This window comes from Chrysochloris asiatica, unplaced genomic scaffold, assembly GCF_000296735.1.
Source record: "Chrysochloris asiatica unplaced genomic scaffold, ChrAsi1.0 scaffold00005, whole genome shotgun sequence".
NCBI classification, from domain to species: Eukaryota; Metazoa; Chordata; class Mammalia; order Afrosoricida; family Chrysochloridae; genus Chrysochloris; species Chrysochloris asiatica.
This window is the reverse complement of record NW_006408523.1, coordinates 27,135,393-27,155,220: the sequence shown is the minus strand read 5'-3', so window position 1 is coordinate 27,155,220 and position 19,828 is coordinate 27,135,393. Positions and strand designations below refer to the sequence as shown.

Below are 19,828 nucleotides of genomic sequence, written 5' to 3'. Positions count from 1 at the left end.
TCAAATGACATATTGCACTAGGCAACTCTGTTGCACAAGATCTCTTTAAAACATTCAAAAGAAGAATTTAGTTTGAGGAATAAGATACACCTAACCCAAGCCAGGGTATATGCCTGTTATTGTGCTGAAGGATATTGTGCTGGACAACAAAGTGGATTTGAATCACAAGGTCGGTGGTTCAAACTCACCAGCCACTCCTCAGAAATCTTACATAGGGTCGCTATTAGTCAGAACTGACTCTATGGCACTTAACAACAACAACAACAATATATGCATGTGAAAATTAGATAATGAATAAAGAAGACTGCAAAAGAATTAATGCATTTGAGTTGTGGTGCTGGATAACAATATTAAAGATAACATGGATTTCAGAAAAACAAAGAGATTTGTGTTGGAAATACAGCTGGAGTACTCCTTAGAAGCCAGGATGGACACATTATCAGAGGGAGCAGTCATTTCCTTCCAGGATGAGCTCTTCTATAAGCAGCCAATCAGGGGTGATGGAATATCTTCATTGGTGTAGCCTGCTTCCAATATACATGAATGTTTTGGAAAATATGTTGATGTTGTTGTTGCTAGGTGTCATGAAGTCAGTACTGACTCATAGAGACATTATACACAACAGAACGAAACACTACCCAATCCTGCGCCAACCTCACAACCACTTTCTCGCTTTAGTTCATTGCTGCTGCCACTGTGCCAATGATATGCCTCAATCCTCAGCCTCTTCTGAATCCAGCTTGAATACCTGGAAGTTCTCTGTCAATGTATGCTTGCAGCCATTTCTGTATTACCTTTAGTAAAACTTCATTTGTATGGGATATCAAAGAGATTGTCCGATGATTTCCGCATTCCATTGGGTCTCCTCTCTTTGGAAGGGGCACAAATATGGATCTCTTCCAATCAGTCGGCCAGATAGTAGTCTTCCAAATTTCTTGGCAGAGATGACTCAGTGCCTCCTGTGCCGCCTCACTTTCTTGAAAAAATTCAATTTTTATTTCATCAATTCCTAGTGCCTTGTTCTTTGCCAATTTCTTCAATGTACCATGGACTTCCTCCTTCAGTATCATTGGCTCTTGATCATATGATACCTCTTGAAATGGCTGAACATTAATGATTTCCTTATGGTACAGTGATCCTGTGTATGCCTTCCACCTTCTTTTGATGATTTCTGCATCATTCAATAATTTGCCCAAAGAATCCTTCAATAACGAAAGTCGAAAATTGAATTTTTTCTTCAGTAACCCCAGCTTGAGAAATTATGAGCATGTTCTTTCTTTTTAATTTTCTGACTCCTTATCTTTGCACATTTTCTTGTAATATTTGGCTTTATCTTCTCGAGCAGATATTTGAAATTTTCTGTTCAGCTCTTGGACCTCCTCCTTTCTTCCATTTGTTTTAGCATCTCTACACAAGAGAGCAAGTTTCAGTGTCTCTTCTGACATCCATTTTGACCTTTTCCTTCTTTCTTGTGTTCTTAATGACATTTTGCTTTCTTCCTGTATGATGTTCTTGATGTCATCCCGCAACTCTGCTCATCTTTGGTGTTTAATGTTTAATGTATCAAATCTGTTCTTCAGATGATCTCTAAATTCAGGTAGGATATATTCAAGGTCATATTTTGGCTCTCATGGACTTATTTTCATTCACTTCAGCTTCAGTTTGAATTTACATATGAGTAATTGATCGTCTTTTCCACAGTCTGCCCTTGGCCTTGTTTTCACTGATGATATGGAGCTTTCCCATCATTTCTTTCCACAGATGTAGTCAATTTGATTTCTATGTATTTCGCCTGGCAAGGTCCATGTGTATAATCATCTCTTATGGGCTGCAAACCTTAAGGTCAGCTGTTCGAAACTACCAGCCGCTCTGCGGAAGAAAGATGAGGCCTTCTACTCCCATAAAGATTTACACCCTCGGAAACCCTGTACAGGGTTGCTATGGGTCGGAACCGACTCGACGGCACTTAACAACAACAATAACAATGCTGCTAAGAAGGTATTTGAAATGAACAAATCACTGATTTTTCAGAATTCTATCATGCGTTCTCCATCATCATTTCTATCACCAAGGCCATGTTTTCCAATTACTGACCCTTCCTCTTTGCTCCCAACTTTGCATTCCAATCACCAGTAATGATCAATACATCTTGATTGCATGTTTGATCAATTTCAGATTGAAAAAGTTGGTAAATTCTTCTGTTTCTTCCTCACTGGCATTAGTATTTGTTGCTTAAATTTGAATAATAGTGGATTAACTGGGCTTCACTGTAGGTGCATGGATATTATCCTATCACAGACAGCTTTGTACCTCATGACTGATCTGGATATGTTCTTTTTTTTTTTTTTTTTTTTTTTTTTTTTTTTTGCATGGGGGGGGACTTGGCTTATTGGAATTTACAGTCTCGGCTTTTAGGGGAGGTTTTTACATTTGTCTGTGGATATACAGGGCTCACGTATGAGATTACTAACAAGCATTACTGAATAATCAGATGAGGGACGGTTTGTTATGTCTACTAGGTGGCTAGAGTCTGATCCTCAGAGCCTATGGTTTGGACGGTCAACAACGCTTGTGCCCACAGGGGCTTGGCCTCCTGACCGGGTCTGTGCTGTCTGCATCTGAGTCCTCCTTATTTATTGATTGTTTAATGGATATGTTCTTTTTGACAATGAAAGCAACACCATTCATCTTCAATTTGTCGTTCACAGTATAGAAAACCATGTGGACATCATATTCAAAATGGCCAATACCAGTATATTTCAGCTAACTAATGCCTAAGATATCAATGTTTATGTGTTCTATTTCATTTTTGACAACTTGTAATTTTCCCAGATTCATACTTCAAACATTGCGTGTTCCGATTTTCAATGGTTGTTTACAGCTGTTTCTCTTCATTTTGAGTTGTGCCCCATCAGCAAATGACAGTCCCGCAAGCTTTTCTCCCACATGATTTACTCCATTTGAGTCATCAAGGTCAACTCTACTTTGAGGAGACATCTCTTCCCCAGTTGCATTTTGAGTACCTTCCAACCTGAGGGGCTCATTTTCTGGCACTGTATCTGACAGTGTTTCTCTGCTATTCATAAGGTTTTCAGTGACTAGACATTCAGTAGTTCGTCACTCCTTCCTAGTCTGTCTTCATCTGGGAGCTCATCTGAAACCTTAAGTACAGCTGTACAAAGACAACACCTGAACCTTAAATCCAATATGCTTGGAATGTTCAGTCAGCTCATTTCAAGCAACTTCTAGACCACTTCTTATTAACTCTCTAAATACAAAATTCTATTACCCATAAATTTGGATGTTTAAATTTTATTGAATACATATCATGTTTTGAGGTCTCTACAATCTTTCTCATTTGTGTGAAAAATCAATACTTCACTGTTTCTGAGATTCAATTTCACTACCTTCTAAACTCAATCTAGAGATAAGTTAGCCCCCTATTCTTTAGTTTCCTCTAGTTCATAAATCCATGGCATATACCAAACATCACAGTATAGTTGTTTTTATTTTTATAATAATGTGGAGATTTCAAATGACAAGACCTTTGTAGTGTTAACTTTTGTATTTTTATTATTGTAGAACATAGAGAAGACTTACTCTGTTGTGTTGCTGTGTGGTTAAGGCTAGACTTTGAATTGTAAGGTCAGCTGTTCAAACCTACCAGCTGCTCCTCAGAAATCCTCTCAGGTTCACTGAGAGTAGGAATGGACTCAACAGCACTTAACAACCACAATAGCATAGTTTTTATATGGATTTTTGTCTTTCTGTTTAAACTATATAACTGAGAGTGCAAAAATAAGGTCTGAATTTGCAACTACACATCATTGTAAGTATAATATTTTATTGTGTAAGATTTCCTTTACACAATGAATTTTCATTATAAGCATTAAATTAGTAGTAAATTTTGTCAGTCATTCCCTGAAGTTCATTATAGAAAGCATGGTTAACTGAGCTGATAGCATAAGAAATCATACAAAACTGTAATGAGATCTAAATTCAAAAAGATGAATAAATCTCTGCTGTGTATGTGCGGGTGATTCTTATCTTAAACACCAAGGAGTTTAACAGTAAAACATTGTAATTATTTGAGAAGAACATAGGATCTTTAATCAGCCAGCCTCAGGTATTTATTCTGGCTTTGTTACTCATGCACCACATTACCTTGAATATGTGGCTTAACATCTATGAGCTTCAATTTGTTTCTTTATATATTATTTACACATAGGAGCTTTCAGAAGTAAATTATATGTTTTAAAAATTGTTTTAGGGAATACTGTAATATCTATATAGATATAACCTATCTATTTTGGTATTCACTAAATTTATACTTAAGAAAATCTTAAAAACGCAGCAATAAGTATACCTAGCTGTAATCTTATTTTTTCCATTACATAGAAAATCTGATACCAGCACCCAGGGAATGTAGGCCTAGAAAACTCATGCTTTAAGGTAGAATAGGATGAAAGATATCATATGAATATTTTTATAAGACTGAATTTGTTGCTGTTGTTGTTTTTTGTCCAACAGAAGGATTGAAGCCAATTTTGCCTTCTAAATATAACCAAAGAAGGAAGAATAGGCATATTATGGAAACTTGGCCATCAAGAGAGCCTGTTGATAATAATTTGAGGGTTCATTTGTCTATGAACTATTTGGAATCCCCTGGTACATTAAAGTTCTGTCATTATCCCTGAAACAATTTGTCTCCTCATTCACTTTCCCCAGTTGATGAAAACATTCTTGGAATCATCCTCTTATTCCCTCTTTCTCCCAAAGAATTCCTAAAAAAAACCAAAATCTTACTTTTAATGACAATGTCATGAGAATGGGAAATAATTCAGTAATAATAATTTACTTAGGTACAAACACTGATGGTTAAGAACAACCTTTGTATGTCTAGAACACCTTTATGAATGACGGAGGGCAGGTAATATTAGAGGTAAAAGGAGATAGAACTAAAAGAAATCAGGTTTCATTTGGAGCAGAAAATATCATTTGCTCGAGTCCTGATGTAGTGCTATAGGACATGCGCTTTACTGCAAACCACAGTGTTGACAGTTCAAACCCACCAGCTGCTCCTTAGCAATACTACATAGGAACTCTATGAATCAGAATGGGCTTCAAGTTACTCAACAATAAAACAGTGTATCATCTGATGGTAGTGGTGGTGGTCATGTGCTATGGAATGGATTCTGACTCATGGTGACCATGTATAGGGTTTCTGATGCTGTAAATCTTTATGGGAGCAGAAAGCCACATCTTTCTCTAGAGGAGCACTTGATAGTTTTGAACTGCTGACTTTAGGTTAGCACCCAAACTCATAGCCACTATGATACCAGTAATCCTATGTATCATCTAAGAAATTTTATTATTTTAAGATGAAATGATTTTTCATAGTAAACAAACTCATGAAACGAATACTACCAATGATGAAGACTTATTCTTTTATTGTTGTTGTTAAGTGTCACTGAGTCTGTTCCATCTCATAGTAACCCTGTGTAGAGTTTCCAAGGAGTAGCTTCTAGGTTTGAACCATCGACCTTGCAGTTAGCAGTTCAGTGCTTATCCTGTGGCACCACAAGACTTCCTCTAATAAATGCTTTTTCCAAAAATTAATTGATTTGCTCATAAATCATATTTCCTTGAAAAACATGTTAACTACCAAGCTATCCTGCCTTTACTCTGAATCATAACTCTCTAAATATTTTTCCAAAGAATGTATTATGAATATTGTATTGTAGAGTATAATATATTATGGTGGATTCTAGAATAACAAGATAAAAACAGTGCATCTTATACTCATTGCAATTTGACTATTTCTTAAGTAGTAAGGAAAGTTGGTTTCACTGCTTAAAACCCTTAGCTGCAAGCCAAAATGTCTGAACTCACCAGTCATTTAGCTGGAGAAGAAAGAGGAAATCTGCTTCCGTAAAGATTTACCTCCTGGGAAATCCTATGGGCAGTTCTGTGCAGTCCTTTACAGTCAATATTAGTAAAAATCCAGTCCACAGCAGTAAGGTTTTATTTTGTTTTTAGTCAGTAATTGACAAAATAATTTGTGTAAAAGAAAGCATAACATTTAGACCTATTCTAGAGTCAAAAGAACACAACCATTTTACAAGAAAAGAATTAAAATTTGAACAGCAGTAGATTCTCTTGGGGAAATTTTTGTATTCCTTGTAAAGAATATTCAGGGAGACAGTTATAAAAACACAGTCTACAAAAGTTTGTAAATTAATTTAGCAATTGCTATGGCAAAGCTACAGGCACAGAGCTAGCTAATAAAATGTGTCAATCATGTAGCCTTTAAATACAGGTGCAAGATAGAACTTATTGTGTACTTTAATAGCATGATATTTAATCTTTCTTCCAGACATGACCTTGTATAATAAATCCCTGGTTGTTTTCTGAGAAAGGAGAACTCATTGCAACTACAAAACTACATATTTTCTGTACTTTACTTTCTCTTCTACCTTTATGTTTGATTTCTTAAAAATTTCTAGATAAAGTTAATATGATGATAAAACCATTAAGGCTTTGTTGTTCTTAGGTGCCATCAAGTCAGTACTGACCCACAGCGACTTTATGCACACAGAAGAATGAAACACTGTCTGATCATGGGCCAACCTCACTATTGTTGCCATCTTGTTGGGGGTCTTCATTTTTCTCTTTTTTTTCTTTTTCTTCTTCTCTGAAAAGGCTTTGTAGAAACATGGAAATGCATACTTTTAGGCAGGAAAATGAGCGAAAGTCTTATGTTTTCCATAAATTCTATTAAATATTTCTTATAGTTATAGACAAGATACAGTTATCTACTTAGGAATATGAATAACCATAAATAAGAATGGATTAAATTTCCTGGAATATTGATTTACCAACTTAACAAAACAAATATAAATATTTGCTTTGCTTCCACTACAATAAAATCTATAAAAGAGAGAATTAAATTATGGACTTATCTTTTCTTTTAGTCTAAACTAAGCTTTCACATTTCCTTCCATAAATTTTATGATTACAACACAGATGATAAAATAAATGTAGTTGCCACTTGCAAGCATTACATTTAAGAGTAGTATCCTAACAGGATAAAAGTAAAATCTCTAGAGTTGTTTTAAAAACACTAAATGTTCTACTCATATGTCGATCATTATTATTTGTGTTGTTTTTTGGTTACACCAAGACAATCCCAACTCTTTGTTACAATATATAAAGTAGAACTGCCCATATGGTTTCCTAAGCTTTCTATTCGAGGTTCAAGGCATACCAATGACACCATCAGAGCTCCTACATAAACATTACACACACACACTTTAAGACAGCAGGGACAATCTTGGATATTTCTGATTTGTAAAGTGAATTCACTATTTTAATAAACATTCTTTTGATTTTCATACCAGAAAATAATATAATATCCTTCTGATCGTTTAATTTTTCTACTGAAAGTCTCAGAATTTCAGGGTTGGAAAAGTCTTAAAAAGGCATTGTAATTACACACCGAAGGCATGAGCTACCTCCGTTATAGTCACACCAGTGAGCAATCTGCTTTCTGGATCGGTGCATCCCACAGCCACACACTCCCATCTTTCTAAGGCTCTGAGTTTGTTAGGCATGTGGAGAAGTATAACTTCTCCTTACCATTGTTGTTGTTGTTAAGTGTCGTCGAGTCAATTCCAACCCATAGCGACCCTATGTAGGGTTTCCAAGGAGCAGCTACCACCAACCTTGCAATTCAAACTGCTTTGCAGTCTGACGCATTAATCCACAGCGCCACACCAGGACTCCTTACCATACCTTAAATTAATTACACTATGTGATGGTCACCATTGGGCTGAAATGGCCTTTCTCCATAGTATAGATTTTCACCTGAAGCAATTTTTTATATGCATCCGGTATTAACCTGTTGCTGTCATGTGGTTTCCAACTCATAACAACTCTATAGTATGGCGTGGAACTGCCCCATAGGCTTTCCAAGGCTGTGATCTTTACAGAAGCAGGCTGCTACATTTCCAAGGGGCACTTGGTGAGCTTGCATGGTTGGCTTATTGGTTAGTAGCTGAGTAACTTAACCACTGCTCCACAAGTTTTAGTTCTTTCAGAATTATGTTGTTGTTGTCAAATGCCGTTGAGTCGATTCCGACCCATAGCGACCCTGTATAGGGTTTCCAAGGAGCAACTAGTGAGCTTGAACCACCGACCTTGCAGTTCAAACGGCTTTGCAGTCTGGCGCATTAATGCACAGCGCCACAACAGGACTCCTTAGCTCCAGAAAAATGCTTACTCCTGTCTTCTATTAGATTTCTGTCAATAAACTACTTCAGTAGTTGTGATATGAAAGTTACAAGTATGTACCTCTCTACTCGGTTGGACTGCTGTATACATTTATTATGTTGTTGCTGTTATGTGCCGTGGAGTCGGTTCGACTCACAGCGCCCCTGTACAGGGTTTCCAAGGAGCAGCTGGTGAGTTAGAACTGCCGGCCTTAAAGGCCCAAACAGACATTGCAGTTTACCGCATTAACCGGCAACCAGAAGTCCGATATTATACTTACCCTTAAATTTACATATTTCTCTTCAAAGCTTAATTTTCTATTTATTCATTTTAAAATAAATTTACGAGTGGCTGGGACCGAGGCTGCCCGCGGGTACTGAGCAGGAGAGTCGCTTTGAGGGCGCAGCAGAGGAATTCACAGCATGAGCCTCTAGCAACCAAGATCTCCTTTCTCCTCCTGCCCAGGATTGAGGGAGCTAAAACAGAATTATCTCAAGCGGAGAAAATCTGTTCTGGGTGAGCCCAGGCCACCTCATAAATGCAGTGGCTGAAGAGCGGGCACCAGGGACGAGACTAAGATTGAGTTTCAGACCAAGTCACTGGTTTCTCCTAGTTAAGATGAAGAGCTTTCAGTGGTTAACAATGAAGATGATATAGCCTGCGTTTACAGGATTCATGGCACCTGGAAATGTGTGCCCATAAAAAGGAAATCTTTCTTTAAAAATAGGAAGGAATCTTTCCACACCAAAATGGGTGTATTCTGCTCAGTTATCAAGTTTGAAAATCTCCAAGCATTAAAGACACTGTGTCACTGGGGCCCCTCATAGCCCTTGGTGTTAATAGTGATATGTTCTACAGTGGCCGTGAACGACTCTGTGTTGTGGTATTGGACCTTACATAAAACTGGAGAAAGAGTGAATTATCATGTTGATAAACTGGACTATCATGATTCTTTATAATTACTTCAATGCCATGTTTGTAAGACCTGGCTTTGTCCCTCTAAGAGGGAAACAGGAAATTTCTCAGGATATCATGTATCTGCAGTATTGTAAAGTCTGTCAGGTGTACAAAGCACTCTGCTCACAACACTGAAGAAAGTGCACTAGATGTGTGATGAAGATGAACCATCACTGTCCTTGGATCAGCAACTGTTGTGGCTTCAGAAATCAGGCTTAGTTCCCACTGTTTCTCCTTCTAGCCCCACTGGGCTGTGTTCCTGCTGCTTTTGTTTTCATTCTGACTTTGTACACACAGCTTTACAATCGCCTCTCCTTTGGGTAGAACACGGTCAAGATTGACCTGAACGCAGCCCAGAGGGATGCTCTTTTTGGATTAGCTCCCTTTGCTGCCACTTTGTTTGCCTTGGGATTAGCTATCAGAACAACCATAGCTGTTGGAATGCTGTTTTTTATCCAGATGAAAATAATTCTCAGAAACAAAACTTCTATTGAATCATGGATTGAAGAGAAGGCTAAAGATCGAATTCAGTATTATCAACTAGATGAACTCTTTGCTTTTCCTTATGATTTGGGAAGTAGATGGAAGAACTTTAAACAAATAGAACAGCTGAAATATAAAGCAGTTAAGAGAGTTAGAAGTGTTCACTACAAAGTAACAGAAAATTACAGTGGAGCCTGCTGTCCTGTGAATAAAGGAATCAAAACCTTCTTTACAAAACCCTTTTATGGAAGAGCCTCGTATAAGGCTACAGAAAGGAGGGCTCATTTTAGCCACAAGAGGGTTACCATACTGGTTGTATCGAGACAAAATTCTTGACGATTCATTTATAGAGGGTGTTTCAAGAATAAGGGGATAGTTCCCTTGAAAGTACACGGAAAAGTGGCCCTGTAATGCTGAAACCCATCAAGCTCCAGAGGGAGAGAAGAAAACCATATAGCCCCATTGAAGGTAAAGGTCTTCTCCAAGCCCCTCCATTACTTGAAAATTGTACATATTACTAAAGAATTATGCAATGAACCCACTCTGGTTTAAGTGTTCTTTTCTTCCAAGGTATCCTAGTGCCATGATTTAAACATTTTTATTACCATTTTGAAATGGAGAAGCCATTCTTTCTCTACCTCTGTTTTCACTCCCCTCTTTGTCACCTCTCCATCCCATGAAAGGGGAAGCTGTTGGCACAGTAAATTCATTGTGCTATGTCTCCTCCATTTGTCTTTTGCGTTGCACACTGTGGGCCTCACCTACAGACACAGTGACACTTACCAGGCGTGTCTGTATGGGATGCTTTTATTCTTTCCTCCCCCTCAGCTTATGACTTCTGATTCTAGACTAGAGAATTTCAGTTGTCAGATTTAATAGAAGTGCAAAGTTTGTTACCTGTCTTTTAATAATGCAGATGTTGTCAAATCAAATAAAGATCAATGGATGTACTGTATTAGATAAATAAATAAATTAACTCTCTGTTTTAAGGAAGTGCATATGGTAATCAGCAGAGAAAAGAATCTCCATTACTTACCGTGATGAAAATGGCTCCAAAATTCTCATTGTTGTTGTTATGTGCTGTGGAGTCGGTTCCAACTCATAGCGACTCTGTACAGGGTTTTTGAGGCTGTAAATCTTTACGGGAGCAGAAAGCCTCATCTTTCTCCTGCAGAACAGCTGGTAGTTTCAAACTGCTGACACTGAGGTTCGCAGCCCAATTCGTACCCACCATGCTACCAGAGCTCATAGTGCTGCCTATTTGCCTTTAACCTATACTTTTAATAAAATTCTATATATAGGAAGGCCACCAACTTAATATACCCATTCTCATTCAACTTTAACAGAATAAAAGAATACATACATACACACACATTGAGTTCTGCTGTTCTGTTTTCCCCTTGTGATGACTTGACTGGTGAAGTACATTGTGCAGTCAGTATCCATACTAGGAACAAGTGGAATGAAATATAACTGTAACACACAAACATTGGCTCCATTGTGATTATTTTCCTTTTTAATGGGCACATATATAATATTTGGATGAACTTTTATTCTTTAAAATCAGATTGTCTGGTTTCAAATCCTAGTTCTTAAAGTTATTATTCTTCAGTTTCCTCAACTGTATAAAAAGGTACAACACTAATACCCAATGCATAGGGTTTATGAGGGAGCAATATGCTCCTCTATGGAAAAAAAAAAAAAAAAAAGCACTCAGAATAATGTCTAGTATGTGTTAATCTCTCAATAAATGTTATGTTTCATCCTTCTTTAATTCATCATATAATGATATTTTACTCTGTGGTTCTTAAGTCATTTCCTCACCATCAATCAGCCCTAAAGACAAACAGGAGTCATTTTCCTTATTTAAAATATTATTCTGTGAAAGATGAAGAGATGAGGTCAAGCTTTTCTCTTTCAAGGAAGGGAGAAATTAAGTCAAAAGCAAAAGAGAAACTGAAGAAAGTTTTTCAAGGGAAAAGCATTTTAACTTGGTATCAAAGAAAGAACAGAGGTTTGTCAGGTCAGAATAGGGGAAACTATATAAACCTAAGATGGAATAATAATAATAATAATAAATTCCAAAGACCCACATCTAGCATGTTTGACAAAAACCTATACATTCAAATTGGGGTATTTAGGGAAATAAAATATCTGGTGGTGAGTTGAAAGCTTCTCTTAAACCATATTGCTTAGAGGATAGACTTGCTAAATTGGTTCCTCATTAATTTTCTTCCTCTACTTTCCTTTCTTCATCTACATAATGCAAATAATAGTAATGTTTCCATGAAAATGATGCTAACATTTCTAAAGCTGCTAGAATACAGACTTGAATATGATTAAATGCTATTTTAGCTTTTATTAAATAAAAAAGTGAATGTACTAGAGGAAGATAAAAAAAATATAATGATAAAGGAAACAAGTGTAAATTGCTACAATTTGATGAACTTGACCTATATTAAGAATGTAGTAGCTCAAAATACCAACTGAGAGGTTAGGAGTCTTCATGTCAAATATCAGTGCTATCCCACTGTATACAGGGTTGTTAGTGATGGGCAACTTAGACTTTGGCTACCTAAAATGAGGGTGCAATGAAGGCATGAAATGACTGGCTTGCAAGTTTTCAAGAGGAGTTCAGTTTAAGAGTATGTGGGGTAAGGTAGAGTCCCCACTGGGTAGTTTTTATCTTGTATAGACAGGTCTTGTGAAAAGAGATGGGGATAAGATTCTCATGATTCAATAGTGAGTAATTGTCACGACTAATTGCAACTGTCACAATTGTAAAGGCAGTATTTTTGTAATAAAAACAGGGGAATAGTTCATCTTACAGTCCAGGAACAGAGGACCCTAGTACCATCAGGGGAGAAGACCAGAATGTGGGACCCTATCCAGAGAAGCAGCAACACCAAAGATGGAGGCAGAGATGAGAACATGGAGAAATAGAGCAACCAAGGACTCTAAACTCCTGGAAAGAAAAAGACTTGGTGCTGGCAGCCAGGAAGCAGGTTTGCAGAATGTGCCCTTTCATTGTTTAAATTATTATATATTCCTGAGTGTTTTGTGTACATCCCAAAAAAATCAACAACAACAAAAAAGAGGTAATTGCAAATACTGCATGGAGGAGATTTTAATTATTGCAATGAAATAATGTTCTCCCATGTAAACTATCACTCAATTCACAATAAAAACTTTAAACAAAAGTGAATGTAATTTATTTGTTTAAAAAGGTAGTGGAATGAGCTTTCAATTTACTTTACATTTTGTGTCAAAGAATTTGGACTTGCAGACAATTAAGAAATTGAGAAGCAGAAATTCTGAATATTTTTGTTTGAAGAAACATATGGTGTAGAATATATGAATAACGCTGATTTCAACATTTTACCCCATGGATATTCTAACTCAAAAGGTGGTGGTGGGGATGTGCCGTGGAGTGGATTCCCACTCATAATGACTCTGCATAGGGTTCCCAAGGCTGTAAATTTTTCCAGAAACACAAAGCTACATCTTTTTCCCACAGAACAGCTGGTAGTTTCGAACTGCTGACCTTGAGATTATCAGTCCGAATAGTAACCACTATGCTGCCAGATCTTCTTAATGTACAAGGAGAATAGTCTAATTCAGAAGCTTGAATGTTCACACTTCAGAAAGCAGATACATGGCATTTTAAGCAAATCAGTTATAAGATTGTATGAACTAAGTTATACAAGCTCAAGTTATTGTTATGATTTCTATAGTTTCTCCTCCTTCACCACAACTGGGATTTATTTTTCCAATAGGGAAGATGAAAATCAGAACACTGACTGCTACAGAAAGCATCTTCTCTTTCTTAATATGACCAAGTAGTTTTCAGCTCTGTGGACTTTTGCCAGCTGTGTTTAGCAGAGGGGAAATCTGACCAGGAATAAAAACAAGAATGACTTAAGAGGGCAGAATCCCTCTTCCACTCAAACTGAGAAATATAAATGTGACCTCTTCCAAGTTACAGAGCTATCAGAAAGTGGCTTTATGACTTCATAACTGATAAAGAGCAAAAAGAAATACAACTGAGCATGCTGTTATAGAAGCTAGTTACCCCTAATCATGAGGAGCACAGGCTCAGAGCCCGACTGAGCAAAGACAGCAGGCATTTCTCTGAAAAAGAACTGTTGACTCTGAATAGAGAAAACCTGCTTCGATGTCAGTTGCACCTCCAGCGGAGCAAATTTTTGTGAATTCTCAGAGAAATATATTGGGCTCTTGAGCAACACTTCTGGAATTATTTGAAACATAGGATGAAGTGTTGTGTCATACAGATATTTAAAGAGCTTTTGTTAATCACAGGTACTCTAAACGATAAGCAATATTAATATTTCAATGCATGTAGCTTCTGAAAACTTAATGACTATGAAACATATTTGCCTCCTCCATTTACTGAACTGGGAATCTGTGCTAATCATAATTCAGTTCTCAGATTGGATTTTCAGTTCCCTTAGTAAATAAATGAGCCTGTTTGTCTCTTCTCCCACAATATTCAAGTTTCCTAGGCCCTTACATTCCTAGGCCTTATAATCAAAACGATGCATTTCATGAACGTGAACAAGTTCCAGTGTGTCTGTATATATTGTGTTGATGTTGTTGTTTTAAAGTGCCAATGAGTAAATTACCACTCATAGTGACCCTGTACAGGATTTCCAAGGAGCAGCTGGTGGGTTTGAACTGTTGACCTTGTTGTGATTAGCAGTCCAGTGCTTATCCTACAATGCCATAGCAGGACTGAGATATACTCTGTGGTACTCTATGTGGTGGTGGTGGTAATGTGCCATGGAGTCTGTTCCGACCCATACCGACCCTGTACAGGCTTTCCGAGGCTGTAAATCTTTATGGGAGCAGAAAGCCTCATCTTTTTCCTGCAGAACAGCTGGCAGTTTCGAACTGCTGACCCTGACATTAGCAGCCTGATTCATAACCACTACGCTACCAGAGTGGTATTCTATGGTTCGACCTTAAGTAAGTTCTGCCCCAATACAAAATGAATCCTGGTGTAGTGCTGTAGGATAAGCACTGGACTGCTAACTACTAGGTTGGTAGTTCAGATCCATCAGCTTTTCTTTGGAGACCTTATACAGGGTCACTATGATTCAGAACTCACAGAGTGGTACTTAACAATAACAATACAAAAGAAAATTGAGAGACACTTAATCCATGTTATTTTCTGGAGATCATTCTCTTTCTTTATCTCCCTTTCTGGTCTTTTTCTCCTTTTCTTCAAAACCATTCACTGATTTCAGCAAACACTATGGACACTATTGTCATGTGCAATGCATTGATTTGTTTCCCTTCTACAGTCATTTTGAAGTCCTGGTGTGGCACTGCAGGTTAATGCCCTGGACTGCAAGGCCCATTTGAACCACAAGGTCTGTGGTTCATGCTCACCAGCTGCTCCTGGGAAACCCTATACAGGGTCACTATGAGTCAGAACCGACTGAACGGCACTTAACAACAGAGTCATTTTGCTTATTGGGACACTAGGCTTTCCCCATGGTAATTTCCTATCACAATACAGGTTTACAGTATTGAAAACAAAAAGTCTGTCAATTAATGCCTTCAAAATATTACCAAAATATTGCTTATCTTTTAAAGCCATTTCAACTGTCATATTATTGTCCTGAGTCAACTGTGCTTTTTCCTACTTTAGAACAATAGAACAATGATTGTCGTTAGTCTTTATCTTCTGGTAATATAAAGTTTGTTGTTGTTGTTATTGTTGTTAAGTGCATTCAAGCTGATTCTGACCCAGAGCACCCCTGTATAGGGTTTCCAAGGAGCAACTGGTGAGCTTGAATCATTGATCTTGCAGTTCAAGCAACTTTGCAGTCTGATCTCACAGTGCCATGAAATCGGTTCTGACTTAGTGACCCAGTGTATAGCCGAATTAAACCCTTCTTAGTTCTGTAGCATCCTTGCTATCATTGTTATGTTTGAGTCCACTGTTGCAACTACTGTTTCAAGCCTTCTCATCGAGGGTTTTTCTTTTTTGTGCTGACCTTCTACTTTACCAAGCATGATGTCTGTCCACAGCAACTGGACCTTCCTAATAACTGTTTAAATTATGTGAAACAAAATTTTGCTGTCTTTTCTTCTTAGGAGCATCCTAGCTATACTTCTTCCAACACAGATTTGATTGTTATTCTGAAACCCATGATCTGTTTTATATCATTTGTCAGTTGTATGCTACAAAGGCATCCATTCTTTTTCATTTTTTCTTATTCATTGTCCAGCAATCCCATGCATATGGGGCAATAGAAAAAACACACTTTAATCCTCAAGGAAACATCTTTGCTTCTGAACACTTTAAGAGGTCTATTACAGCACATTTTTCTAATGCAGTGCGTTGCTTTAGTTCTTGATTGACATTTCTATGGGCATTGAATGTGGATGCTAGACCACAAATGATATATATATTTTTTAATTGCATTGATAAATTAAAACATTTCATTTTGCAATAATATAAGCTTATAATTTTACAGTTATATACTTCTTGTTTTGGAGTCCTGGTGTGGTGCTGTAGGTTAATGCACCAGACTGCAAAGCCATTTGAACTGCAAGGTCGGTGGTTCAAGCTCATCAGCTACTATTCAGAAACCCTGTACAGGGTTGCTATGGGTTGGAACCAACTCGACAGTACATAAGAACAACAATATACTTCTTGTTTTACATATATATAATAAAAATATATGTTAATGTTAACATTGATATATGAGTTGTAAAATAATCTGACTCTCAATGTATTTTACTAATAATATTGGCTGTATATGAAGCCCTGCTTACCCACATACTTGGTATTCAATATTGGACAAGTTACGTAACCTCTTTGTGAATAAATGTCCTCCTTGGGAAGATAAGGTAAAATAGTGTATGCATCACAAGGCTATTTTGAATGTTGAGTATTTTTTCATGTACAACATTAAAGCACTTGTATCCTGATGAATGTTAGTTTGTTTCTAGTGGCCTACTATACACAACGGAGCATAATGGTTCTGTACGTTATCTATGGATAAGGTTGACAGTTCACCAGCTATTCTTCAGGAGAAGGATGAAGCTTTCTACTCCTGCAAAGATGTGTAGCCTTGGAAACTATACAGGGCTGCTATGATTGGAAATGATTCAATGGCACTTAACAATAGTTATACATATATAAGGAGCTCTGGTAGCATAGGGGTTACAAATCGGGCTGCGAATCTTAAGGTCAGCAGTTCGAAACTACCAGCTGTTTTGTGGGAGAAAGATGAGGCTTTCTGCTCCCATAAAGATTTACAGCCTTGCAAACCCAGTACAGGGTCGCTATGGGTCGGAATCAACTCAACAGCACTTAACAACAACAACATACATATATAACAATCACTGACCAAGATGCAAGCATGAATACGTGAACATTCATAAAAGAGAGGAATTGGTGATTGAATAAATGCTGAAATGCCCATTCTTTCTCATACTAATTTATTAAACAATTATTTCATAAGCACCTACTTTGGGCCAAGTGGTATGACAGGTATTAACTTAACCTGTGAAGCCTCCCTCTGCAGTCTAGAGTTGGGGAGTGAGACAAATGACTACACTGAGGAGTGAATGTCCTACTCTCAGGTCTAGGAACAATGAAGGCAGTAGGAAGCGTAGAAAGCGACAAGAGTGTCTTTAGATTGGGGAGTCAAGGAAAGACACCTCAGTTACAGATCTGAACAATGAGAACAAAGCAGCCATGAAAAGATTTTGGATCAAAACTTTCCATGCCAAGGACACAATAGCAATTGCAAAGATCACACATGTACAAAAAAAAAACCCAAAAAACAAACAAATACCTGGTTGTGTTTGTGGATCAGAGAGAGGTCAATGGATGTTTGTGTGTGTGTGTGTGTGTATGTGTGTGTGAAGGAAAGAAAGCCAAGCAGTCACCCTCTCTTTACTGCCTGTAAATCTGTGAGAAGAAGTCTGGATTTTATATAAAGGGAATGGAATGTCATGGAAGGTTTCTAACAAAGAAAATAACATAATCTGATTTGTGTGGTAAAATTTCACACTGACTATTGTGTGGAGAATGGATTGTAGGAGGTGAAATGAGAAGGCAAAGACAAGCATTAAGAAGTGGTCCCAGTTATCCAGATGTTAAAGGATGTTGACTTGGTTACACTTTCAGAGGATAGATTTGGGAACATGATTTTCTTAGAAATGTCATTACAGAAGAAAATCTCATCCTTAGTAATTTGATTAGGGCATTATACTAATAAATGAGCTACCATGTGAACCTAGTGCCTAGAATTAGAGGTTAGAAAAATGAGCCGGACTTAACATAGCAGTTGACAGCATATATTAGTTTATCAGAGTATTACTGTATGACACTGTGTCAAATATCTAAGTTTCAAATGACAGTTTATATCATTTTTCATATTTTTTCTTTTTTTAAACAGAATGATTTATTTTCTATGTTTAAACATGTGAGTGACAACTGCAAACACTTTGAACATAGTCTAGGAAGCAGAATTTCTGGAAAATAAATGTGTTTTGAATATTCATAAAAAGTTAGAAGATAGTAGGAGGAAATAATAGCCATTTCTTAGGGGAACAGTGATTTAGTGACTGATGTTTATATTAAAAATTTCCAGGTCATATACATTCAAATCATATTTGTTATAATGATTTTAATGTAACATTGGTCAAATAATATTCACTTACTCATAGATGTTGCACAGGAAAAAGCAGAATTGAGATTTCTCTTTGTTTCGATAGGAGCCCTAGTAGTACAGAGGTTAAAATGCTCAGCTGCTAATCAGAAAGTCAATAGTTTGAACCCACCAGCAGCTCCACAGGAGAAAGATACGGTAGTAGGCTTTCACAAAGGATTGAGTCATTTTACAGGCAGTTTTATTCTGTCCAACAGGGTTTTTAAGAGTCAGAATCATCTCAACAGCAGTGGGTTTGTTCCACAGATTTATTGAACACATGTTCAATGCCAGCAATAGACTACTCTCTCAAGCATTTTAGAATCTTTGAGGGATATAGGTATATATACCAGGATTCCTGGTAATTTCGTGGATTACACATTGGGTTGCTAATTGCAAGGTTAGCAGTTTGAACTTAACAGATGCTCATCAGGAAAAAGATGAGACTGTCTGTTCCCATAAAGATTTATAGCCTTAGAAACTCTATAAAGGATCATTATGATTCAGTACCAACTTGATGGCAGGCAACCACCACCAGGTGTATATACGGATAATTTGAATACAATATGAAAAGTAACAACAACAAAAAGCAAAATAATAGAGAAGATGCATATTTCTCAGCTTCACAGTGATAAAATAAGTACCAGTCTTCAAGTGCAGGGAAGGACTTGGTAGAAGGTTGGTAGGGGAGGTACCTGAAATGACTCTTGAGGAAATGAGCAAGAGTGTGTCACGTGAAGAAAAGTGTCAGGGCTTTCCTGGAAATGGGCCAGCATGAGTAATCCACTGTGACCTTAATAATATGATGCATGAAAGGAAACCATAAATAAAACGATTCTAACACCAAAGTGTAAGGCTGTCAAATTAAAGGCTATAGAAGTATCTTAGGGAGAATTTGTATACACAGAACTGGACTGTAGGGTTGATATGAACTGCAAGGTTGGTGGTTCAAGCTTACTAGCTGCTCCTTGGAAACTCTATACAAGGTCACTATGAGTCAGAATGGACACAATGGCACTTAACAAAAACTCCTTGCTTAAGTACTACCTCCTCTTCCTTATCATAATATTAAAAGATCTACCTAAATCACCTAAAGCCAGATGAGAAGCCAAATGTTTTGAATGAAAGAGTGCCTGGATCCTTAGTCAAAACTCCTTGACCTCTCCCATCCCACACCACCCCTCTCCTAAGTCTTGGATAGAATACTGTTTGTTTGTTTATTTGTTTGTTTGATTGTTTGTTGAAAAAGGCCAGATGCTGGGGTCTTGGGACATTAAACTATGCTCATTCTTTGAGACTTCACTAAATCCTGGCTGGGCCCCATAGTCGGAAAGGAGCTGCATCTTTAGTCTACAAGTCTGTGAGAAGGAGGCAGAGGGCTACAAACAGGAAGTGTGACTTTGAGTCAAACCCAAAGATCTACC

General features: G+C 37.4%; 1 pseudogene; it reads left to right on the top strand.

The window, feature by feature from the left end:
• The first annotated feature begins 9,020 nt into the window (after window positions 1-9,020).
• On the top strand, window positions 9,021-10,168 carry LOC102838633 (annotated as a pseudogene).
• Window positions 10,169-19,828: the final 9,660 nt, after the last annotated feature.